General features: G+C 36.4%; 1 long non-coding RNA gene across 2 annotated transcripts; it reads right to left on the reverse strand.

Annotated features, from left to right (window-relative positions):
• Positions 1–12,174: 12,174 nt before the first annotated feature.
• LOC129718836 (uncharacterized) lies at positions 12,175–20,054 on the reverse strand. Of its 2 annotated transcripts, none has more exons than XR_008727060.1 (4): positions 19,581–20,054; positions 18,833–19,517; positions 12,448–12,643; positions 12,175–12,382 (listed from the first exon to the last, which is right to left on the reverse strand). It is a non-coding gene; the product is annotated as an uncharacterized LOC129718836 (long non-coding RNA). The 2 variants fall into 2 exon arrangements; XR_008727059.1 differs by having other exon boundaries at positions 12,448–12,664.
• Positions 20,055–27,922: the final 7,868 nt, after the last annotated feature.

Below are 27,922 nucleotides of genomic sequence, written 5' to 3' on the forward strand. Positions count from 1 at the left end.
AAATGATAGAATGATCAAAATAAACAAAAAAAATAAAAAACTCAAATTATTGTAAACTTTTTTTTTAAATGATTACAATACCCTTGCTAACAAGTCTAGCGTAGTAGTCAAGTTTATTCACTTTGCTCGTGTACCGTCAGTGTTTGACGGTAGGTTTGGTTTCTCTTGCTCCAGTCATATATATAAAGTTTATGTACGAATTAGAATAACAGAGTTCAGCTATTCTCACTGCTTTCGGGCAGTGTCCAAGCTGTGACGCGAATGCAAAAAAAAACGAAAATATTTCACTGCCACATAGTCACATCTTCGCAAGTTGCTGCCATGCACTCTCCGGAAAGCACAAAATATCGTCGGCAACGATATTTTTCATTCGCACGGCGACAACTCGGCACTGTCCCGGACATTGCACAGCGGCTTGGTGTGAATTCGTTAGAAATAGCACTGTATTAATAATTAGAGCAGGGGCGACTCGTCCATAGGTGCAACCTGTGCATTGCACATGGGAACGCCTTGCAAAAAATATATCTAAATCGCAAATTTAAATTAATATTTTATTGGTTTTTAGTTTCACTTTCAAATAGTAATAGTGTGATTACTTCCTCAAACTGCGATTTTCAAAATTTGTAGTTGAACAGGTAGGTTCAAAAGCCATGAGTCGCCCCTGAATTAGAGACACCTCACCGGCTGTCGCACCTGAATATTAGACTGGGACATGGTAATATGGGAAAAAAGCGATGGTGTTATTTTTTCGCTCCCATGCACTTTTCGTGTTCCTTATGGGTCCTACAATAACTGTGTAACTTTTCAGATCGATCGGTGAAACGCCCGATTTGCGCCGGATTTCCAAAGCTTCCATACGATTTTATATGGGAAAAACCCCTTTTTAAAACTTTTTCTATAGAGATGTCCACTTGGCTCCTAAAAATATATCAATACATGATATTTATAGGAAATTTTCCTGGGGGGGGGAATTTTCCTGGGAAAAACTCTTCTGAAGACCGCAAAGCGCTACCTTGCTTGTGAAAAAAGATATTCACCCCCGACTAATTGAATATCTGACGGACGGCTCTCCATTGAATTTTACTAGCAATACTGCTGCAGCATGCTGCTGTTGCAAATTCAACCATGTGCTGAGAAATGATATCGCTTAAATTTATCTTGGAGGCTTCCCCGAAGATACTATGAGCAAAAATCACACTTTAAAAATAATTTCCACGCAAAATTATTTCTCATACTTAAGCGAGTTTGCAATAGCAGCATGCTGTAGCAGTGTTGCTGGAATATTTCAAAGGTGAGCCGTCCGTCAGACATTCAATCAGTTTGGGGTGAATAGCTGTTTCTACAAGCATCGTAGCGCCTTACGGTCTTCAGAAGAGTTTTTTCCAGGAAAATTTCCTACAAATATCATGCATTGATATTTTTTTGAGAGCCAACTTAACATCTCTAGAGAATAAGTAAAAAGTGGATTTTCCCATATAAAATCGTAGGGAAACTTTAAAAATCGGACGCAAATCGGGCGTTTCACCGATCGATCTGAAAAGTTACACAGTTGTTATGGGACCCATTAGGAACACGAAAAGTGCATGGGAGCTAACAATTATTTTTCGCCCCACCCTACTGGATATGCGAATGACCTACGCAATTGAAACAAAGCGGAATTTTTTTTATGATACATAAATTGGAACTATGCTGTGATACACCCGAAACACGCGACCCAGTGAATCGTTGTAGGCTTTGCAGACAAAACAGTTAAGATTAAATGTGTGAAGATTTTCTTAGCTTTAAAATTTCAAATTTATTTGAAATATGAACATAAAACTATAAAATGTCTGTGCCGTTTTAAGAAAATTGCACACCCTGATTAGCTGAAGAATGAATAAATAATGAAAATAATGTTGTTTCTCCTTGTTCATGAGCTCAAAAACCTGCAACTTTGTGATATTTATACACTCTTTTTAATTATTCTAAAATAAAAAAATGGCAAACAATGTCAATTGATCAAACCTTCCGAACAATCAATTACTTCTTATACACTCGCGGTAGTTTAAACCCGATTCATTTAATAAAATCAATTATATCAAAATCAATCAATATTTCTCTGTCGCATTAACACAACTCACTTGAGAATTACTCATATTCAATTTTATTTTGCGATTGGGGCTGCTCTACAGAAACTGCTTTTGACAGTATTGAAATTATTGGCCAAATACCACTTTAGGCTATATTCCTGATACCGGAGTCGTCATTTTGGAGTTCGAAATTGCTATTGGGAATGATTTCTGGCCTCTGGGCATAATCTTGTTTCTGAAAATACTAAGATTGGATTGTATTTGACCACCATGGGATGTTCGCCAGAAGCCGGAAAATACCGTCACATAATTAAATATGGCAGCTGGAGTTGATATGGGATGACCAGTTAGGGTTGTTTTTTATCATTCTTAAGTTTAGGTCTAATAATCTGCAAGATCAATCACGATTGCTACAATGTTTGTAGTTACGTATTTGATGGACATAGCATCATGTGTCTGAGATGTGAGGCACACATTTATTTGTCATATGTTATACCGTTCTAGCTGAAAATCATAAACAATGACTTGCGACGTTAGATTTTTTTTACCTTATGCACAATGCGCATAATATCGTATATAATGCACCGTTAAGCGTAAAAAGCGTGTAAAAACTGCATTTATTCAAAAATCCGCGTGAAAAAAATCGTTAAAAATGCGAAAAAAAACTGACTAGTGTGTAAAATATGGATATTTAAAAACATCACATTTGAATCAAACAATTTGATGTGATTAATATTTATCAATTTTGGGGCTACTAATTTTACATGTCTACGTAGTTTTATGAACAATTTCTCATTTTCTATTCATCAGAATAAATTATTTGCAATATATTTCCATATTTTCATCATTTGTCAGATATCCTCAAATTCCATTCCCAAGCATTACCGAACCTCTAAATTCAGAAAAGCACTTATCATCGCTTTGAATTTCATGTTTGAGCCGAATTACGCATTAAATATCATGATTATGAATGTTATATGTAGTGAATAATATCTAAGTTTTAGTAATCAGCTACCTGTTGTTTCTTCTCAAATGTCTTTTCTAAACAAGCACAATCATGTTTCACGTAGTTTTGTAAATAATATCTCAAGTTTTAATAGTCAGATACCTACTATTTCTCTTCAAGAATCTTTCAGAACATTTTAATGTAGAAAAAGTCACATGTCATTGTGAATTATATCTTTAGTAATCAGATACCTATTATTTCTCCTCAAATGTCTCGTCTGAATATCGATATACAAAAACACATCCCATTGCTTTGAATTCCGAATTATAGCTGAAAGCTAAAGGTTGAATGGAAAAAAGTCAGGTTTTATGTATGTTTTACGTTATGGAATGATATCACAATTTTTATTATTAGAAAACCCTAACTGTTTCACAAATTTATTGCTTCGACCTCTACGAATATTTCTTGCGATGAAACTTACATGTCATCGCTTACTTTTTTGATTTAGAACGATGTAAAATCTTGGTACTTATTGTGTACCTTAGAAACGGCGGGAACAGTATGAATAAGATCTGCGTTACGTAATTCTATTTTTATATAGTAGATAAAAATAATTAATCATGGACCATCCTAAAAATGAAGCGCTCTAGTTCAATACTGCGCTATCAAAATAATCAAACCAAAGCAACCTGCACATCGCCGTTGCTGCGTCGCACACAATGAGGTTTGAATCGCACAGCCCCGCCTCCACGTTTTACGTTATGTGAATAATATCCCCAGTTTTATTATTAAGAAACCCTAAATGTTTCACGAATATATTGCTTTAAACACTACGAATATTTTCTTGCAATAAAACGTACATGTAACCGCTTACTTTCTTTATTTAAAATGTTGGTTCTTATTGTGCACCTTAGTAACGGCGGGAATAATATCAATAAAATCTGCGTTACGTACATCCATTTTTGTACAGTGGATAAAAATAATTAATCATGAAACATCCTATAAATGAAGCGCTCTAATCCAATACTGCTCTATCAAAATAATCAAAACAAAGCAACCTGCACATCGTTGTTGCTGCATCGCACACAATGAGGTTTGAATCGCACAGCCCCGCCACCACGTTCGCCAGAAGCCGGAAAATACCGTCACATAATTAAATATGGCAGCTGGAGTTGATATGGGATGACCAGTTAGGGTTGTTTTTTTATCATTCTTAAGTTTAGGTCTAATAATCTGCAAGATCAATCACGATTGCTACAATGTTTGTAGTTACGTATTTGATGGACATAGCATCATGTGTCTGAGATGTGAGGCACACATTTATTTGTCATATGTTATACCGTTCTAGCTGAAAATCAAAAACAATGACTTGCGACGTTAGATTTTTTTTACCTTATGCACAATGCGCATAATATCGTATATAATGCACCGTTAAGCGTAAAAAGCGTGTAAAAACTGCATTTATTCAAAAATCCGCGTGAAAAAATCGTGAAAAATGCGAAAAAAAACTGACTAGTGTGTGAAATATGGATATTTAAAAACATCACATTTGAATCAAACAATTTGATGTGATTAATATTTATCGATTTTGGGGCTACTAATTTTACATGCCTACGTAGTTTTATGAACAATTTCTCATTTTCTATTCATCAGAATAAATTATTTGCAATATATTTCCATATTTTCATCATGAGGTTTGAATCGCACAGCCCCGCCTCCAAGTTTTACGTTATGTGAATAATATCCCCATTTTTATTATTAAAAAACCCTAAATGTTTCACGAATATATTGCTTTAAACACTACGAATATTTTCTTGCAATAAAACGTACATGTAACCGCTTAGCGCATGTAAAGCGCTCTAATCCAATACTGCTCTATCAAAATAATCAAAACAAAGCAACCTGCACATCGTTGTTGCTGCATCGCACACAATGAGGTTTGAATCGCACAGCCCCGCCACCACGTTTTACGTTATGAGAATGATATCACAATTTTTATTATTAAGAAACCCTAAATGTTTTGCAAATACATTGTTTCGAACTCTAAGAATATTTTCATTGCAATAGAATGTACATGTCACAGCTTACTTTTATGATTTAGAACGATTTAAAATAATTACCATTACCATTGCACCTCAAAAATGGCGGGAATGATATCAGTAAGATCTGCGTTACGTAATTCCATTTTAATCTAGTAGATAAAAAAATTAATCATGAATCATCGTATGAATGAAGCCCTCTAATTCAATAGTGCGCTATCAAAATAATCAAAACAAAGCTACCTGTACAAGTGTATACCGCCGCTGCTGCGTCGCACCCAACTAGGCATAAATTGCACAGCCCCGTCTCCACGTTTTACGTTATTTGAATGATATCACAATTTTAAGTATTTAAAAGCCCTAACTGTTTCACAAATATATTGCTTCGAACTCTACGAATATTTTCTTGTAATAAAATGTACATGTCACCGCTTACTTTCTTGATTTAAAACGATTTAAAATGATGGTGCTTATTGTGCACTTCAGTGACGGCGGGAATAATATCAATAAAATCTTCGTTACGTAAATCCATTTTTATATAGTGGATAAAAATAATTAATCATGCACCATCCTATAAATGAAGCGCTCTAATCCAATACTGCGCTATCGAAATAATCAAAATAAAGCAACCTGCACATCGCCGTTGTTGCATCGCACACAATGAGGTTTGAATCGCACAGCCCCGCCACCACGTTTTACGTTATGTGAATGATATCACAATTTTTATTATTAAGAAAACCCCAAATGTTTCACAAATATATTGCTTCGAACTCTACGAATATTTTCTTGCAATAAAATGTACATGTCACCGCTTACTTTCTTGATTTTAAACGATTTAAAATGATGGTGCTTATTGTGCACCTCAGTAACGGCGGGAATAATATCAATGAAATCTGCGTTACGTAAATCCATTTTTATATAGTGGATAAAAATAATTATTCATGCACCATCCTTAAATAAATGAAGCGCTCTAATCCAATACCGCGCTATCAAAATAATCAAAACAGAACAACCTGCACACCGCCGCTGCTGCGTCGCATACAATGAGGTTTGAATCGCACACCCCGCCATCGTGATCTCATTGCGGCAGGAGAAGTTTGGTTGTGTTTATTTTGACCAAGTCCGCATGCCAGCCGCACCGGACTTGCTTCAAAACAAACACAACTAAACTTCCCTCTCGCCCGCGACGCACCAAGACGAATGAACCCCTAGGAGCGAATGAACCCTGGTCCGACATTTTTGTTGCATTTGAGCACGACATCGGACCGATGTTGAGCTAAATGTCGACCCGTTGTTGGACCGATCTATCGGAGAATCGGACGCGAATTGGTCCGACATCGGCCCGACAATTCTTACTGGGGTTTGCTATCGGTGAGAATAAGGTCTGCGCCAAAGCGAGAAAGACAGAAAAAACCGAAAGAAAGAGCGTCCAACACATAATTCGAGCGAATTTCGTTCAACCCGCATGAATTTTGAGAGAGATGGGTCCGATGGTCCGAATCGCGTTCCATGAAATTCTGACTGGGAAATGTCGGAGATGTCGGACCAGGGTTCATTCGCTCCTAGGGGTTCATTCGTCTTCGTGCGTCGCGGGCGAGACGGAAGTTCAGTTGTGTTTGTTTTGAAGCAAGTCCGGTGCGGCTGGCTGGACTTGGTCAAAACAAACACAACCAAACTTCTCCTGCCGCAACGAGATCACGATGGCGGGGTGTGCGATTCAATCTTCATTGTATGCGACGCAGCAACGGCGGTGTGCAGGTTGCTTTGTTTTGATTATTTTGATAGCGCGGTTTTGGATTAGAGCGCTTCATTTATTTTAGGATGGTGCATGAATAATTATTTTTATCCACTATATAAAAATGGATTTACGTAACGCAGATTTTATTGATATTATTCCCGCCGTTACTGAGGTGCACAATAAGCACCATCATTTTAAATCAAGAAAGTAAGCGGTTACATGTGCGTTTTATTGCAATAAAATATTTGTAGAGTTCGGAACAATATATTTGTGAAACATTTAGGGTTTCTTAATAATAAAAATTGTGATATCATTCACATAACGTAAAACGTGGTGGCGGGGCTGTGCGATTCAAACCTCATTGTGTGCGATGCAACAACGGCGATGTGCAGGTTGCTTTATTTTGATTATTTTGATAGCGCAGTGTTGGATTAGAGCGCTTCATTTATTTTAGGATGGTGCATGATTAATTATTTTAATCCACTATATAAAAATGGATTTACGTAACGCAGATTTTATTGATGTTATTTCCGCCGTTACCGAGGTGCACAATAAGCATCATCATTTTAAATCGTTTAAAATCAAGAAAGTAAGCGGTGACATGTACGTTTTATTGCAAGAAAATATTCGTTGAGTTCAAAACAATATATTTGTGAAACATTTAGGGTTTCTAAATTATAAAAATTGTGATATCAATCGCATAATGTGAAACGTGGTGGCGGGGCTGTGCAATTTATACCTAGTGGTATGCGACACAGCCGCGGCGGTGTACAGATTGCTTTGTTTTGATTATTTTGATAGCGCAGTATTGAATTAGAGGGCTTCATTCATACGATGCTTCATGATTAATCTACTATATTAAAATGGAATTACGTAATGCAGATCTTATTGATATCATTCCCGCCATTTTTGAGGTGCAATGGTAATGGTAATTATTTTAAATCGTTCTAAGTCATAAAAGTAAGCTGTGACGTGTACGTTCTATTGCAAGAAAATATTCGTAGAGTTCGAAACAATATATTTGTAAAACATTTAGGTTTTCCTAATAATAAAAAGTGTTATATTATTAACATAACGTAAAACGTGGTGACGGGGCTATGCGATTCAAACCTCGTTATGTGCGATGCAGCAACGGCGATGTAGCTTTGTTTGTTTTGATTATACAGGTTGCTTTGTTTTGATTATTTTGATGGCGCAATATTGGATTAGAGCGCTTCATTCATTTTAGGATGGTGCATGATTATTTATTTTTATCCACTATATAAAAATGGATTTACGTAACGCAGATTTCATTGATATTATTCACGCCGTTACTGAGGTGCACAATAAGCACCATCATTTTAAATTGTTTCAAATCAAAAAAAGTAAGCTGTTACATGTACGTTTTGTTACAAGAAAATATTCGTAGAGTTTGAAGAATATATTTGTGAAACATGTAGGGTTTCTTAAGAATGAAAACTGTGATATCATTCACATAATGTAAAACGTGGCGGCGGGGCTGTGCGATTTATACCTACTGGGGTGCGACGCAACAACGACGATGTGCAGGTTGCTTTGTTTCGATTATTTTGATAGCGCAGTATTGGATTAGAGCGCTTCATTTATAGGATGGCGCATGATTAATTATTTTTATCTACTATATGAAAATGAAATTTCGTAACGCCGAGCTTATTGATACTATTCCCGCCGTTTCTAAGGTACACAATAAGCACCATGATTTTAAATCGTCCTTATCAAGAAAGTAAGCAGTGGCATGTATGTTTTATCGCAAGGAAATATTGGTAGAGGTCGAGGCAATATATTTGTGAAACAGTTACGGTTTTGTGATAATAAAAATTGTGATTTTTTTTCTTCATCTAAATGATAAAAATTGTGATATCATTCACATAACATTAAACATGAATAAAACCTGACTTTTTTTCGTTCAACCTTCAACGTTCACCATATAATTCGAAATTCAAAGCGATGGCATGTGGTTGATATTCAGACGAGGCATTCGAGGAGAAATTATAGGTATTTGATTACTAAAGATATAATTCACAAGACTTCGAAAAACATGAAAAACCGTGACTTTTCATGCTTGATTTACCTCTAAATCAAAGTCTGAAGCGATGATTTGTGTTTTTTTTTCTATAATAAAATGTTTGTTATTGTTTCGGATAGACATGTGTGGGAAAGTTATGGTATTTTCTCTACTAAAAACTGAGTTTATAATGCAAAATCATGTCTTTTTATGCTCAATTTTCCTTTAAATCGTAGTTCTTTTTTTTCTACATTAAAATGTTCGGAAAAATATTTGAGGAGAAATATGTTTCACGCATATTTCAAGCAGTTTTGTGAATAATGACTTTTAATGCTCAAACTTCATCTAAATCAAAATTAAAAGCGATGATATGTTTTTTTTTTTCAAAAAAAATGTTCGATGATGATTAGAAGAGACATTTGAGGAGAAACAACAGGTACCTGATAACTAAAAATTGAGATATTATTCACTACATAAAACATTCATAATGATGATATTTATTGCGTGATTCGCCTCTAACTCGAATTTCAAAGCAATGACATAAAGTGATTTCTTACATTAAAATGTTCGGTAATGCTTAGCAATGAAATTTGAGGCTATATGACAAATGAAGAAAATATGGAAATATATTGCAAATAACTCAATCTGATAAATAAAAATGAGATATTATTCATAAAATTACGAAGACATGTAAAATCATGAAAGTTAGTAGCCCCAAAATTGATAAATTTTAATCACATTAAATCGTTGATTCAAATGTGCACGCGAAGTGATGCTTTTGAATATCCATATTCAAAGCACCGATCTTATTTTTCCGCGTTTCGAACTTATGCGTTTTTTTACGCTAAATGGTGCACTAGATGCGACATTATGCGCATTGTGCATAAGGTAAAAAAAACTAATGTCGCACGCAAAACATTTTTTTCAATTTTCTGCTGGAACGGTATAATATATGACAAATAAATGTGTGCCGCCAATCTCAGACACGAAGCTATTTTCATCAAATACGTAACTACAAACATTGTAACAATCGTGATTGATCTTGCAGATTGTTAGACCTAAACTTAAGAATAAAAAAAAAACAACCCTAAATGGTCATCTTATATCAACTCCAGCTGCCATATTTAATTTTGTGATGGTAATTTCCGGTTTTTGGCGAACAGCCCAGGGTAGTCAAATACCATCCAATCTTAGTGTTTTCAGAAACAGGATGATGCCCAGAGGCCAAAAATTATTCACAACAGCCCAATAGATTTTGTATTTAAAATGACGATTTGAGTATCAGAGGTGAAACGTAATATTTCTGAAGTGAAGTGCGGCAGAGAAATATAAAAAAAAAATGATTCGTATAACCGTTATGTGCTTGACGGAGTACCCGGGTACCTTTTAAAGTTTCATAAAACGGAGTTTCATAGTTCACTGCAATCAAAGCTCATTAAAAGGGAACTTTTGATAACATTAATTTTTATGTAATAACAATATGCCTAACGGGGTACTCGCGTACCCATAGATTGTAATTCTTGTAACATTGACAATTATCTTCCGATTTCGACACTTTTAGCATCAAAAGATTCAGTTACTTCTCTGCATTGAAATCAGATTCAGCGGTGCCTCGAAAGTATTTTTTCATTGCCGAAAATCTGGGTTTTCGGAGATATGTTGCAAAACTGAAGAATTTCATGAATTTTCGAGCAGAATCTTACAACTATTGGTCCGAAGTTTATAAAACTACTTCCATAGGCCATTTTTATGGTGTTATAGTGATATGCCTTCGAAATGGCCCTTACGGAACAGATTCCACCGGGGCTTCTAGTGGACATACAAAACAATTGGATAACACAATGTCACATACTATCTATTATGAATATTTTCAAAACCGGTATTATATCTAGAGACTGTCAAACTACCCCCGACGCCATTTTGCATTCCAAAATGGCCACTTCCGCTATCTGGAAAAGAAACAAATTGACCGAATACGATCGAATATAGATAATTCCGAAATCGGGATGATGCCTATAGACCGGAAATCAACTCCAGACGCAATTTAGAAAACCGAGATGGTGACTTCCGGTTTCTGGAAAACAGCCATAATTGACTAAATACCACCCTATATGAGTACTTTCGGAATCGAAATGATGTCCGGAGACCTGAAAACGACCTCAGTGGCCATTTAGAGTAATAAAATGGCGACCTCCGGTTTCTGTAAAGGATTAAAAAATGGCCGAATGCCAGCCAAGATGGGTATATCCGGAACGTGAGGCATCAATTGTAATTATTCCAATAATATTATCAAATATTCATAAAAATCCTCAGTTTCAAAACATATTACCGAAAAAAAAACGGATTTCCGAGAATAAGAATTTCTTTTCGGAGCACCGCTGACACTGATTCCAATGGAGATAGTAGAGTTGCTGAATCTTTGAGTACTAAAACTATTGAAATCAGATGAAAATTGTGAAAGTTACAAGAGTTTCAATTTATGGATACCCGGTTACCCGTCGGGCATTTAAGGGTGTTTTTTGTCGAGCACGGTTAATTTCGAATCTATCCCGAGCATCGCCGGAAGGGTTCAACTAGTAAATAATATCGAATCAATTATTATATTTAATAAAAAGTGTGTATCAATATTACAACGTCGCAGGTGTTTGAGTTCATGAATAATTAGACTTGTGTAGGTCATTCGCATATCCAGGTGCGACAGCCGAAGTGATGACGTGCCTCTAATTATTAATACAGCGTTATTTCGATCTTGTTCACACCAAACCGCCGTGTAATGTCCGGGACAGTGTCATGTTGTCGCCGTGCGAATGAAAAATATCGTTGCCGACGATATTTTTTGCTTACCGGAGAGTGCACGGCAGCAACTTGCGAAGTTTTTACTAGGGTAATCGCTCTTATATATAAATGTTACCATATTTTCAACGTAAAACTTTCAACCACTTGACAAAATCGAGAAGGAAATAGAGTTACTTTCAAAATTTGCAGAAATTTGACGGGGAATTGAACAAATGAGAGAAATAAGATTAATATAGGTGCACCTAGGTGCTGAGATGAATAATGGAACGATTACCCTATGTGGCAGTGAAATATTTTCGTTTTTTATTGCATTTGCACCACGGCTTGGACACTGCCCGGAAGCAGTGGGAATAGCGCTTAATTCGCATATAACTTTATTCATACAACCCAGAAGTGGACAGGTATGACAAGAGTGGATAGATAGAGTGGCGCAGAGTCTGAAGCAAGAACAACCAAACGAACCGGTAAACGCTGAACCAAACAAGCAAAATAAATAAACTTTACTACTACGCTAGACTTGTCGGAAAGGGTATTGTAATCATCAAACAAAAGTTCACAATAAATTGAGTTTTTACTCTTTTTGTTTATTTTGATCATTTTAACATCTAAAATGCCGTAAACAGATTAAATTGAATTAAATTAAGATTTATTCTTTTTGTTTATTTATTGGAATCATTTCCTGTTAACCACAAGACATGTGTATGTACGCAGCTTTTCAATTGTGTTGGCTTGTTTGCCCGATCGATGTCGCAATCGCTGAATCGTTCGTATCTAAGAAGTAAAATAAAGTAAAAACATAAGCAACTGTTCTCATAACGGGAACATTAAATTTTTACCTTGGCATTCCCGCAGAGGCAAATCCACCAATCCCTTTGGAGCTTTCTGAACTTTCCAGTTGATTGTTGAACCATGCTGTAATGTTGTTCCAAGAGTTTCCACGGAGCTGCTTAGAGGCAACAATTCATCGTCAGTACCAGTTCCAGCAACAGTCGCAATAGTCCCAGCAGCTGCAGTAGTCTCAACGTCTTTTGTCTACCATCGACAATAATTTTACTATGGAAGACATTGTCAGTGACTTCTAAATTTATGAAAAATGCCTAAAAATTGCTGAACATGAACTATGTACAATTATAGCAACTTTTAAGTTTTTTTTATGTTATTTTTTTTTCGGGTGCCCTTGTGCTGGTTCGTTTCACTTAAGTTCGGCATTGGGAAGCTTGAAGCACACCAGATATAAGTCTCAGCTTCCTGTTGGCTGCGGCCACATACAGATCCTGCTCGTAATTAATATAAAGCATCCGCTTAACAAGCGGACTTTGTAGCCTTGCGGCTATGCAGCTCCCCACTTCGAACTACCGATGCTCGTGGTACGCATTTTTTATATTTCAGTCAAATAGCCTAAATATTTTCGATAAAGAATTTATTTTTATCAAACTTATTATTCAATTAGTATGCTATGCAGTATTTTGTTGAGTCATTGATAGAATATTGCATTTTTACAAGAGTAAAAAATTGTTTGCTCGATTTGATCAGTGAACCAACTTCAGCGTGATTCGAACCAGGATCATTCTTTTTGTCATCAGAAGTAAATCCATTGAAATCTAGAAACACTGAGATCAATCAAAGTGTATCATGAAAAAAACTGAAATTGGTTCGAATCAGGTTTAAAAACTCTGCATTTCATCTGCTGTGCCCCGGCTATGTTCTAGAACTGATGCACTTTTTGTTGTTTTCAATAGAAACGCCTAAACAAGGATTTGAATTTAAAGTTCTTAAGAGTTTATATATACTTGTGTGCTCGCGATCAAAGTATTTTTTTTTTCTTTAGAGTTGAAAAGTTAATGAGTTTTCTTTTAAATAATGAGATCTTACCTTTCTTTTTCAAAAGAAAATATTAATAACTGGACTCACTGGAGTTCATGTACCAAAATATAATTTTTTCGACATTCCTCGCAATGAGCATGATACAGAAAGAACTACTTGTCAGAAACACGAAAAATCCTGTACGCTATACCTGAACGAAGGATTTTGCATCATTAACTTTAAATCGGTTCTACTGCTCAGACATCCTTTAAATCGGTTCTACTGCTCCAGACACCTCCCAGATGGTCTCGAGGTACGATGCTGGCCCAACAAACCAGTCGTCGTAGGTTCGAGTCTCGACTCGGGTGAGACTGTTAGTGTCAGTAGGATCGTAGCGCTAGCCCCGCAATTGTCCCGTACACGAAACAGTTGGCTGCGAAGTCTGTGTATAATAAACAGAAGGTCGAGTTCCGAATCGGAATGTAGCACCAAGGCTTTGCTTTTTTTACTGCTCAGACCATTCTGATTTTTAAAGGAAAAATAATCTAGTCTAAAACATCAAATATTTTTAATTGCAATTTTTTGAAATTCCGTATCCTTTTAAATAAGAGAAATAAAAAATATATTTCGATTTTTTCTCCTTAACATGAGAGTAACCCCTTTTAGTATAGATTAATTTATTATTGTAAAAATGATGAACGCATACTTAACTTTCCCTGATAGGTGACTGTATTTTTTTGTAAAGAGCAATTCCACAAGAACGGGTCCCCAATTGATTCGACCCTTTTCAATTTGGCTGAAAATTTGCATAGTTGTTTCTATGGGCAAAAGATGTAATTTTGTGCTATTGGTTAACTTCCTGAAGCACGTCTCATTTTTAGGGAGCTATTTAAAAATGCTATTTTGGGAAGGTATTGGTAATTACAAATATTTCTAGAGCCGCTTAAAAGGTTTTTTGATAGGTATGATGTCTTTGGCAAATATTGTCTTTCCGAAAATATAACTATAATATTTTTTGTTTGAAAAAAAAGGAAGAGAAAAACAAACAAAATATTTAAAAAAGCTCATTTTTTTAATACCGATTTTTTTTATAAAAATACAATAAAATACCTAAACACTGAAATTGGTTCAATCGTGGAGAAATAAAAAACAAATTAAAATGTTTTGGATTTTTTTTTAATTATTATATTTGGAAGGACCAAATTGTTATCTGCAACTGTGCAGAAGACACTATGCCAATCAAAGAAAACGTTTTAGCTTTAAAAATTGTTCGAATCACCAATAGAGCAGTCTAATTAGTTTCTGTTTTTCTGCTAACTATTTTTTGAAAGAAAAATTTTTTTTTCAGGGTATTTTCTTCGGAAAAAAAATATAATCTACAACTTTGCCGAAGACGACACTACGATCACGAAACTGAGCAATTTTTATTGGCAGTGGTATTTTTTATAACTCAATTGTAACCCTATTCATACAATTGAAATGATTTAATGTTGAAAATGTTACTAAAAACATTTATTCTGCTCGGTGCAATAAGTGAAGTAACCCATAATTGTAGTGATGTTACGTTTTGCGGTGCACAATGGTGGGTCAGTCCATATTTTGGCTATTTTTATTACTTTTGCATGAAAATGGATCACGACCCAATAAAATAACTTATTATCAAGCTTTTACAACAATAAAATATCTTTTGTGATGGATTTTGATGGTTTTATAAACAAAATGATCTTAAAGGCCAAAAGTGACCCATGATTGTGTCTTTTGTTATGCAAGTACTATTTTTCTTCTTAACCGATTTACACACACACACACACACATACATATATATATATATATATATATATATATATATATATATATATATATATATATATATATATATATATATATATATATATATATATATATATATATATATATATATATATATATATATATATATATATATATATATATATATATATATATATATATATATATATATATATATATATATATATATATATATATATATATATATATATATTTTGCCCCGGCGCCAAAAGAGAATGACAAAAAAACAGAAATAGAGCGTCCAGCGCACACACCAATAGGAGAGATCGTGTATTTCGAGCGAATCTCGTTCAACCCGCATGAATTTTGAGAGAGATGGGTCCGATGGTCCGATTCGCGTTCCATGAAATTCTGACTGGGCCGGCGCCAAAAGAGAAAGACGAAAAAACAGAAATAGAGCGTCCAGCGCACACACCAATACGAGAGATCGTGTATTTCGAGCGAATTTCGTTCAACCCGCATGAATTTTGAGAGAGATGGGTCCGATGGTCCGTTTCGCGTTCCATGAAATTCTGACTGGGTGCTTGCACACTACCGTATCAAAGGAAAGTCACCAACACAACACTGCGCTTTGAAAGCAGCCATTTGCTAGGCGACAAATTGTAAAAAAACGGCAATAAAACTTTGAATTTCCAGATCGTTTTACTTCCAAATCACTTTTAATACACTGTTATAACACTCGAAACACTTTCACCCACAATTACCCACAATTTTACCTCTATAAAACGCGATTACCACGGACGCAATAAATAAAGCGTCTACACACGTCGCCAGCGATGCCAGCTCCCCCGTGTTGAACGCAAACGCAACATATGAAAAACAATATATGTCAACATGAGATTACTGAAGAGAAACAGTTTAGCTGGAAATAATAATAATCATAATAACAAAAAGAAATCTACAAACTTGGTTGTGGTGATACTTCCTTCTTTTTATCTGCCTTGGTTCTGGTGTTTGTTTGGATCGGTTATGTTTGGTTTTGTTGTCTCTTTAATTTATTTGCCTATCCTCATTTGGCGATTATCGAAGAAATTCATCCGTTTCCGTTTCTAAGTGTGAATCTGTGAATGATAAATTGTTGCCTCTCACCGATATCGTACTCATTTTAACGTGTGAAAGGTCAGAAAAAAATGGCAAGAGAAAAGAAAAAAAGAAAAAGGATAAAAATTTGATTTAGTGTAACAATATATATGAAGAAAAAAAAAGTTCATACATACATACATAAACACATAAAAAGAAACACATAAACATACACAAATACATCAGAGTAGGGCTCCGATTTGTGAAAAAAAAAATTAAACTTGATGGCAGAAAGCCAGAACCAAGGTCTCCCGCTTCATGCGGGGCCCAAAATCAATCCCAAACCCATCGGAAGTCGATCGGTCCCGCCCCCGCACCACACACCTGAATAAACACCTGTACGAAAGAAAGAATAGAACTGACACATAAATACTAAACCAAAACGTGATGCGCAAAGAATGAGATCGAAAGCGCTTGTAAAACCGTTGAATTGAGGCTGCAAAGAAAACAATCTCGACCTTAATATTTCGTACAAAATATGTGTTGTACTTAGAATGCATTTTTTGAATCACACACAATTGTAGTTCAACGAAATGTCTTTAAGTTGTGGTCAATATTGCGAGTGAGGCATTGGAACTCAAACGTTGCGAGTACAAACCTGAAAATTTATTAATTCTCACAAAGTTCATGACACCTTCCAGTGGAACTTGAAGTCATGCGAAGTAAAATCTGATTAGCAGAACTGTTCAAATAAAATAAAACATTAGCAGATTGTTGCTGGGTTTACTGCTTTTCTCTTTGTGCACCTCGCCTTAAAACACAGACTCTTGTTTCTACTACTACGTCTACTACAACTGCACAGAATTAAGAAGTATGTAATTATCACATTCTAGATGAGAACAGAGCTTGCACAATGTGGTCTGGTCCACGTGTGAAGAGAATTCACCAAAACTATTAACAATTAATATTGTCATGAATCCTCCCCACATAGGAGAATGCCGAGATCAGAGTAGGAAGGCTACAGCATAGGTATCTGACTCTCAAGATCTCCCTTAGCTCCCATCCGCCACCCGGAAGCACGCGCCTTTGGGCTGTCAAAGCTGAAACAACTTTGTGGCTCTATCTTGAAGGTTTCTGTAAAGCTCTAAGAACCCAAGATTGGAGCTCAACCACCAAGCCCAGGGAAAAAATAAGATACTTTTTATTAGGGCAATAACCAGTAAAGTCGGAGATAGCAGTTGAGATGAAAATACAGTCAAGTTACTTTTACGCGGGGAATATGTTCTCCGTAAAAAACGCGGTAATTCGAAAATTCGCGTAAAAACCGAGTTAATTAAAAATCCGCTTAAAAAACATTGTTAAAAACCGCGTAGAAGAAGCCTGACAGTATATCTGTTAACTATAATTGACTCCAAAAGCGAAGCGATGAATATTACGTTATGCATTTTTGCATGAGCATCAATTTGTTTAAAAGACATCCAGGTCTGTAGTGCAAATTACCAAAAAAGCGGCTTCAACAAGTGTCTTTTATCGCTATTCAAAATCTAGCGACTAGAGATGACCATCTTGTTAAAATGAGAGCTTGATGGCTTGACTTGAACCATAATTTTATTATCATTAAAAAAAATTAAGTAGGTACTTTCGAAATTTTTTGCATACAAAAAAATCCATCAAATTATATTAGTCATGTTTTAACGCGGTTTTATACGAGGATGTTCGAATTAACTCGTATACCGAAATAGTCACTGTACAGCACTGCGTTAGCATTTGTGGATAAGCCTGCAGGTGTGAATAAACAAATTAATAAAAGAAATTATTTCAGCGCTTAGCTTAGTTTGACAAGGTTAAGTACTTGGGACTAATTTATGATAAAAAACTCCTTTCCAAAGAGCACATTGAGAGTATACAAGCAAAGTGCATCAAATATACGAGATGTTTATACCCTCTCATTAACTGGAATTCTAAACTTTTTTTTAAGAATAAACTGCTGATTTATAAACAAATTTTTAGACCAGCAGTACCTTTATGCTGTACCGATTTGGTCAAGTTGTTGTTTAACAAGGAAGAAAATGCTTCAAAGGATGTAGAATAAAAATTCTGAAAATGATTTTGAAGCGTCCTCCTTGGTATGGTACACTCGAATTACACAGACTCACTGGTGTTGAACCATTAGAAGCTATGTCAAGTAAAATTGTTAACAATTTTCGACAAAAATCGTTGCAATCCTCAATTGCTACGATAAGCTCTCTTTATAGTCAATAAGTTAGCAATTAAGTTAGTTGTATGTTTACTTCAGTACAAGTAGGTTTGAATCCCTACGAATGATAAGTCCTAATTGCGAAAGCAAACAAATCCTAACAATTGAAACTACAAATTTCTAACAGTGTTGAGAAGTCACCATTTGTGATTGGACACACATACTCATTATTTACTAATATTTTACTAATATTTATCATATCATCTTTATAAGTATCATATAATACTTAAGCTACTAACAAATCCCCCCCTTAAAAAAAATTTGGGTTTGTGGCGCCAGCCCGTTCTTGACTGCGTCGCAAATCAACTCACCGAAGGCACTGTACTGCACACTCAGCCAGGCGTAGTGCTCGAAGAGCAGCTCCTTGGAACGGTTCGGTTGCGATATTTGACGATGTGGTTCTTGAAGTGCGATATTGAATCCTTTGGTGCGTTGAGTTTGAAAAATAGGCGACAAATTTTGTAGCTCACGAAACCAGCTATGGTTTTGACTTCGAGGCAGTGGTGTCTACGATTCGAACTTCGTTCAATTGGTCCAATTTAAGCTCGGAAATAGACCTAAGTTTAAATTGGTGTCGAATCTTAACCTTTTGGTGGAATTCGGTAAGCTGTTCCCGATGCGACCGAATTTGCTTCATCATTCGGTTATAGTAAGACTGTGCAAGTTCCAGAAGGGTGGTCTTAGTATGTGATTCATCCAATTATCGTTGTGAGGAAGCACGAAGAGCATTTTTGCGGTAATGTAACAGGTGCTGGTCAAGTAGGATGCCCTCTCGGAAGCAAGAAAATCATCTCCTTGAGGTATGCTAGCACCTTTCTGAATTAAAACTACCGCTAGCCGTGTATTTCGTCTTTGCCGGCGAAATATGTTTCTGCGGTTTCAGCATCTAGTTTCGTTTCAAAATACCTTTCGAGTGATACCGTTCGTAGGATTGGTGTTTTGGTTGATACAGGAAATTCATGGCTGGGTGGAAGAAGCTTATATTCTATAGATTCGCTGAAATAAAAAAAAACAAAAAACAACTAATTTTATACCATCAGCTTTTAAGAATCTAGGTACCTTTCTGGCTTTTTGCTGTTGTTGAACGCATCCCATATCGGTTTGTGGATAGTGTTCCGCTGCATATTCAAGCCGGATAACCAAACTAGTGGCTGAGCGGTGGTTACCAGCTCTAATGGTAAAACGCTGGCATCCAACGTCATTCCCCTGCACTACTCGGGCCTTGTTCGAACAATTCCGTTAAATCCCGGCAGTTCCTTATCAGTAGATTTCGCTAACAGCCTTGCCCGAAAGCAAGAGATTTCACTTGTGTTTCTCCGCTTTTTTCACTCGCAAACATCAGCGCTTTCGCTGTTGGCCTGGTATACCGAAGTTACCTAATCTTATGCCCACAGCAGGGATTATATTTTGTCTAGTGACTGACACTGTTAAATCTAGAGAAAAACCGACCGATAAGGAAAAAATTGTTCACGATTTCGAGCAACTACGAGATGATGACAAAATTTTTGCAGACAGCGTTTTGACAGTTTCAGGTTACGTTGTCAGAATATATTGCAGCTCGAAAAATATTACACGCTTGTTCGCAAGACTACATTAATAGTTAAATTTAACTGGTAAACTAGTTCTAATGCAAATATCGATAGTTTTGATCACCAGTTAAAACATGGTCGCTATGACCACTGCGATTGAGTTGTTTTGACAATGTGAATGGTTACTGCTTTTTTAACTGTCATGGTATTTTCAACCATGAACTATTTCAAGGTGACAATTATCATGGTAATAACTACTAAATTCTGCGATTGTTGCGATAACCATGGGTGTAAGGTCAATACTAACATTTTATTTTTCTCTGTGTACAAGAACGCAAACAGTGATGCCAGATATACGGATAAATTTGTATTTACAAACTTTCTGTGTAATGAAAACATGTAAAACACATGTAATGAAAACATGTAAAATCTGGCATCAAAGTCTATCTAAATAATTATTCAGCATACACATATTGTTGATTCAATCAAATTGACATTTGGATTGACTTCTTTTCTGCAGATACTGTTTGACGTAAAAATAATATAGTTGATAATATTGAATTATAACTGAGTTCACAATCGGAATATCTAGTCCAAAGAAACAATAAAATATGGTTGTTTTAAACAGAAATTATACTTCTTGTTATTGTATTTTATACTAAATTGGAAATATTTGTAGTTTGAATTTCAACTCAGAATATATTTAATTTGATAGATCTTTTTTCTTCTCCGTGAGACACACACACAAACACAGACACACACACAAACAAAGACACACACACAGATACACACATACACACAGATACACACGCACACACACGCACACACACATTACTTACACATACACACACATTACTTACACATACACGATACACACACATTACTTACACATACACACACATTACTTACACATACACACATATTACTTACACATACACACACGCACACACTCACATTATTTACACATACACACACTCATTACTTACACATACACACACTCACACACACATTACTTACAAATACACACACACATACACGCACACGCCACTCACACATACACACACACGCTATTCACACACCCACACGCTACTCAGCACACACGCTTGATATACGACACACTATAACTACACTATCGGCAGCACCCAAACGGCTTCCAAGTCTTCCAATGGTCCCCAGTGCCGTTCACGTCCAATTTCGGGCTGTATTCCAACAACGATATCTGAATTAGTTTATCACTGATGGGGTCCAACTCAGATCGAAGGGGAGCCGAACTGTTCGCCTTGACGGTCGACCAGGGAATGATCTTCTCTCAACATGGAATGTCCTTTTATAGCGTCACTCAGTGTGGGGACTTTGGGTGATTGTGGGAAGAACCAATCACGTGGAAGCATCTCTGCTTTCTTTCTTTGTCGCTTACGTTGGGTGATGAATGCGATGCCAATTGGCTGGCATTGCTAGCCAATGACTGAATGCGTGAAATTATTTCGTCTATGTTTTTGAAGTCTGCGTTAGGGAAATATACCAATCATATGAAAAATGTATGTGGATATTCGATCTTCAAACTTTTTCTTAATTTGCACGGAGTAATAAGAAAATAGTAACTAAAATTATCATGTTATACAAATCTTGTATATTTTAGCTTTCCAAGTCGGTATATTAACTATTGGAATCAGAACTAGCAATGGGCAAGATCGATCCGATTTTTGCAAAATCGATCTTTTCGGGTCGATTCATCGATTTTTTGAATCGATTTCTTTGCGCGCGATCTTCTACTGAATCGATCCTTTGGATGGCAAGATCGTTTTTTTTTCGCCTGAAAAATGAATGTGTGCAAAACGGATTGAAGACAATAGTGATTGCATTTATTGTTGCTAACGTAATCAGCGGCCGAATTCCGAGAACACTTTTTTTTTGCAGAGAAGAAAATTTCTATATTGATAGTATACAAATTTTTTTTCTTCTCTCCGAAGAAGTGTGTGCTCGGAACTCGGACACTGATCTGAAGAATGTGTCAATTTTTCACCGGGATGACCATAGTTGAAGAATGGACTAAAGTTCAGTAGACATGAAACCGAGAAAAACGCATTTCAAATGTTTTTTTTGGTTCAAACAATTGTCTGCGTCCATGACAACTTTTTTCATGAGTATGTCACCACCCCCACAAGGTTCCAGAATATCCAGCTTTCCACGAACGGTAATGGCACGCTGCCCATTTTGACGTTTTCTGTAGATCAGGGAAGCTGGATAACCTTGTCGTCGGGTGGAAAAGAACAATCCGCAGCCAAATTAAGTCCCTCCAGTATTTTTAACGCAGTAACCATTTTTTTGTCTTTGTAAACGCGACATCAATAGACAAACCCGTATGAAATTTGGCTAATACGCATGCGTTGTGAAATATATCAAGGATTAGGGGTGGGTGAAACGGCTCTTTTGCAAGAGCGGCTCTGAACTGACTCATGGTTCACAATGATTCACGAGCGTTGACAGTTCGTGTTGTCTCGGTAAACTTCGGGTTCGCGCGAACCAAACAGTTCTGCTGCGCCCAATGAACCGTGGTTCTTTTTCGTGAGCCGTTCGTTCTTTCGCGCTTTTCTAAGAACCGGTTTATATGAACGGCTCGTGAGCCGTTCGCCCATCCCTAGCGAGGATGAAAAGAACGACGAGACAAATTTGCACCTCGAACTGAATATAAATTACCGACCACAAGACCGCCTCGAAAGTTTGACATATATGTATTGTATACAATCATTACTAACTGATTGGTGTATATTGGGGTGGCAATGGACTTTGACAGTTTTATTTAGAAGTAGTGTTCAATGTTTAGCCCTCACGAACAGTTTGCAAAATTTCGATTTTTTGGATAACACCCGACCCCGACGTTTTATACATTTCTAATAACCCGTTCACATGATGTAATATTGCTCATCTTGATTTCAAATCCCATACTCCAAACTCGTGAAAACTAGATGTATGTATGTTTCAAGATACGCGATATCACGTGATATCTGCTATAGTGTGAAAAAGGCATAAGACATTTGGCTCAAAAAAAAAAAAAAAAACTATTACAAACTGTGCTTTTCTTCAGAAGTCGAGAAAGTGAAATTTAGACCAAATACTCCTGAATTCCGATTGAGCTGAAATTTTGCATTGCATTGGATATTGAATTTACCATTTTGGATATTAGCCAACATTATTTCACATTTGCTACCTCAAACTATTTTTCAACTCGTTAACTCAAATTCTGCAAAAGTTGAATTAAATGTTCGTGTATATGCCGTGCTGCATTCTGTTCAGCCATTTTTGTTTATTTGAGTTTGTGCTGCGGATGTTCCGATTTTTTTATGAATTGGGTTGTTCAGCTATATCAGTTTTTTCTATCATCTGAAAGATCTGAATTTTCTAAGTAAAACGTGATTTAAAAAAAATTCTATCATTATCCTTCGCTTTTTAAAGCACGATTTGAATTAGCTAAACAACCCAATTATACAGGTTTGGATTGCTCTTAGTGCATCCTAAACAATAGACCATTTCACGAACTGACAGGAGTCACGGATCCCGCTGATGTTGATGATGCTTTCACGTGCATTATGTCAGCGGTTCCAAACTTTCTGTCAAAATTTTGTTCATGAATCAAGTTCACAAACGTCTCGTGAAATGGTCTATGGGATGAGCGACAACGAAAACTCTTAGAAGAAAAAACCGCCAAAGAGTACACGCGGTAAAAGAAGATGGCAATAAACTAAAAAATAGTAGGAGGGTGGTATCTGGGATACGACCGCATAGTTGACGTAGGACTACAATAGTTTTAAATTTCCCTTTGAGGCTCTGTTTGATTTGAGCTCGTTTTACTTTTGGCACGGTTCGATTTTGGCACAGATGTGCCAAAACGAGCGATTATTTCTAAACACATTTCTTAGTCTTCTTGTTTATTTCAACCAATTTAAGCTCAACATCTCCAAAAGAAATGTATTTTGGTTCTTTATGTTGCCGAAGCGAATGACCGAAATCGGTAAAACGGTTCCTGGAACATGACCGGAACTTGTGCCGGTGATATGTATAATGATCATGATCTAAGCTGTACTAAGCCTCTAATTACTCGGGTAGTAATATCAAGTATCTAGGTCATCAGCCTCAATTCATCAAGCGACACCTCAAACGACTTGGAACTAAAACTAGTTCATTGGTGAAAGTATCTATGAAAAAACGTCATGAAAACCGTTCATTTTTGGCAAATTCTGCCATGTCGTGTTTGGCAAAATCGAACGGGGTCTGTATTTTGATTATTTATTTGCAGCACTCTATTCTAGAAGAAAAAATATTCTCTTCAACATTGATGAATACCTTTCATTCTAATACAGTCAATTTCTTCAATACGCGAAAGGGCAAGCTTCTGTACAGACCTAAATTGAGTACGATTTAGTAGAAATTAAACAATATTTATTTGTCTTGTGAAGGATTGCTCACTCTCCGATCACCAAGCGGCAAAGATGTTATAAAATTTTCCTGCAGTTACAAGTTCGTGGAAAAAATAACGATAAAAAACTACAGTTTTTGGACAAAAATGTATATTCACAGAAAATTCAAAATGGACATGAGAAAAACAGAGTGTAGAGTTCAAAAATAAACAACACATTATATCTGTTATTTATATAATAGAGGCAGATAGCAGGTTATATAATTTATATACCCTGCTATCTGCCTCTACCGACACGTACAGAATTTTGTTGTCCCCGGTAGCGCAGTGTATTTTGCGGCACCCGAATAATCATATTGAATTCTGATATTTGCTACTACATATACGAAACAAGAAGAAGAAGAAGACAATTTAAACGGCAATTCGATTGTGTTCCAGATCGCAAAACGATACCTACGCGTTAACCCAACACGCCCCACTATGCGTCGACAACGGCAATGTAGTCTTCACTTGGCTTGGTTGCACACAAATGAATATCGAGTTCTACTGCACTGATAGACGACGAGTGACCAGTATTCATACATTGCTCGGTGCAGTACTGTTGCTTGTGCCAGCATGTTTTCCATTAAGACATCAGTTTTAATAACATTCTAAGAGCAGAACGTAAAACTGTCTGATAGTGGAGGTGGTTATGAACTTTCCGAAAAAGCTTCACCTTCAAGACATCAATATAGTCTAGGCTCATAGAAGCAAACGTTAGTTAACCTATTGGGACGGGGAGATTCTGTCAATTTTTTTTGCCACTGCTATACGGGATATCACAGCAACCAGTTGGTGTCTATTCATGAAGTCTGTGCCAGGGGTGCTCGCATGTGATTGGTACATTGTTCGTGAAAATTCGACCTTGAAACTTTTATTCAATTCTCACTGTTAAACAATGAAATGATAATGATAACTGAGAAATCACAAAATTGTCCATAATTTTATCAATCCAACGACATATTGATTATTGTAATCCATCATGTGGTTACATAAGCATTACCGTTTGAAATCTTTCATTCCAACGTTACACCTTGGTTTTAGTTTCCGCAGAATGTATCTCGATATAGTGCGGTTAGACGTAGTCCCACGTCAAAAAGCCGTATCGTTAGTAGATGTTGTGAACGAAAACTCGTTGAACATGATTGATAAACCAGAAAACGCAAACAAAACAAAATCTCCATAAATATAGCCAAAAAGGTCGTAAAAAGCTTATACCAAACAAAAATCGATTTTTTGTTAAATCGATTTTTCAGGCTCGATTTTTTTATGAATCGATTTTATTAATTTTGATTAATCGATGCAAGAGAATCGATTTTTGAAGTAGAATACTTCTCTCAGGAAGTTCGGCTACATAGGGATGTGAAATGAAAATCTAAAACCGAAAAAAGTGAAAAATATGTCCAACTTCAAATGCTAATAAATCGGTTAGTATTCGATGGATTTCCTTCGTTCTTGCAGCAATAGATTGGAAAATCTTCTAAGATTCTTCCCAAAATAAGATAATTGTAATTTTATTATTCACACTATTGTACTGTTGAAAATAGTCAAGCCTTGTCAAAACAAAAAATTCGACCTCTGATTGGTCGTTATATGCTTGCTTCCCAAGCACGGTCGACAGGATCATATACCTTGCAATTGAAAACATGCTATTTGGCCTATATAAGAGCCTGTTTCAGCCGGAGCCGCTCAACGGATTCAGAACAAGTTCCTGAAAATGATCTTGAACGTGCCCTTCGGAACCCGAACATCAGAAGTGCATCAAATAGCTAGTATCGATATGACCGAAAACATAATCTCTGCACACGCTGAAAACACTAAAAACAATGCACTTAACTCTAGTGCTGTGCTCATTCGTGAACTTTATTTATAAGTAGCTAGGTATATTTATTTAATAATTTAAACTCTAATGCCGAGCATTAAAATGTAAATCATGTACGTAGAAAAGGAAAAAGTAGTAACACTTATAGTACATTAAAAACATCAGAGTTGAAAAGTTGATAAAATTGAATCTCTCACAATGTTCAAAAAACAAATGTATAGTGAAAATACCGTAAGAAAAATAAAGAATATTGAATCCAAAAAAAAAAAATCCGGAGACGCTCATAATAGTTCTAGACAGCGACAACAGCAGTCGTCCCTCCTTAGCAGCAGCACTAGCCCTGTGGTTGGTCACCACGTCTCAGGAGCAGCGCGGTTTTTCTCAGCGTATGTCGCCAGAAAACAAGCATTCTGTGTTGCATCCTAGCAATTTAAATTTGTCGCACCCGTCTAACTTACTGAATGTGAAATAGCTTCCACAGTGCATGTTGTCCGTGTATCTTAATTCCCTCAATGTTAGGGCAGCTCAAAGGTTGTAATTAGCAACCGATTTTGAACCGCAACATGCTTTTTTCAAGGCAAATAAAAAAATAATTGAAGGTTAATAATTTTCTGGCATCAACACAAGCAGAAATTCTGTGCGGGATGCAATCAAATTCTGTTGTAGTTGTCTAATTTTAACTTTATTTAGTAAACCCCCCACTGTAGGGGCAGCGCAAAGGCTGCGATCAGCATAACCGACATTGAATAATGAACTGCCCTGTTAGAACGCATTCACAAAAGTAGTTAATTCGACTATGCAGAGCTAATATGAAGTCGATTCAATCAATCAGCATAAACTGAATTTCGTCGTCTCCCAGCTGCCAAGTTGCAACATGATGCAACACGCAACAACGAGCAAACGAAATCGCTTGATGTTAAGCCTGTAGTACACCCTTTGACCGAGCGTCAAATATTTGTCTCTTTTTGACAGATAAAAATTTGGTCAAAGATAATTATTTGTCACTCTCCGATTTTAACATGGAGCAAACAACAACAATGATGTCAAATAAATTTGACCATTATGTCAGAAGGTCAAATATTTGACCATTAGACAAAGAGTGTACTACAGGGTTACAAACCGCAATAAGATACGGGTTAAAACCGTTGCGTGTGTGAGAGCACCATCGGTGTTTATTCGCTGGATACAAGAATCAAATGCGAATTGTGGAATAATTTGTCTGAAGAACATTAGGGAATGGAACAACTGAACTGATAGGGCGTGGCCTATTTCGTAGCACCCTTCGGCTATAAAAGAGTGTTTCTGGGAAAACTAGCTACATTCATTAGTCGGAAGGTGAGCTGAATGGACCGTCCACAACGTTGACAGCAGCAGCAGCAGATATCAGCACTCAGCGGTAACAGAATATATCAGCGGGTTGCGCCTGTGGCTGCCTTCAAATTAAACAAATCACTTGCCCTGTGGTTGGTCACCACGTCTCAGGCCTCTGCCTGAGAACGAACGCCAACGCGAGCGATCGGGCGAGATTTTTGCCGTACATCAGCCGGCACTTCCTCTGATGGAAAAGTTGGATCATTTTGTTCAGAAGAATATTACT

This window comes from Wyeomyia smithii, chromosome 1 (assembly GCF_029784165.1).
Source record: "Wyeomyia smithii strain HCP4-BCI-WySm-NY-G18 chromosome 1, ASM2978416v1, whole genome shotgun sequence".
Classification (NCBI taxonomy): domain Eukaryota; kingdom Metazoa; phylum Arthropoda; class Insecta; order Diptera; family Culicidae; genus Wyeomyia; species Wyeomyia smithii.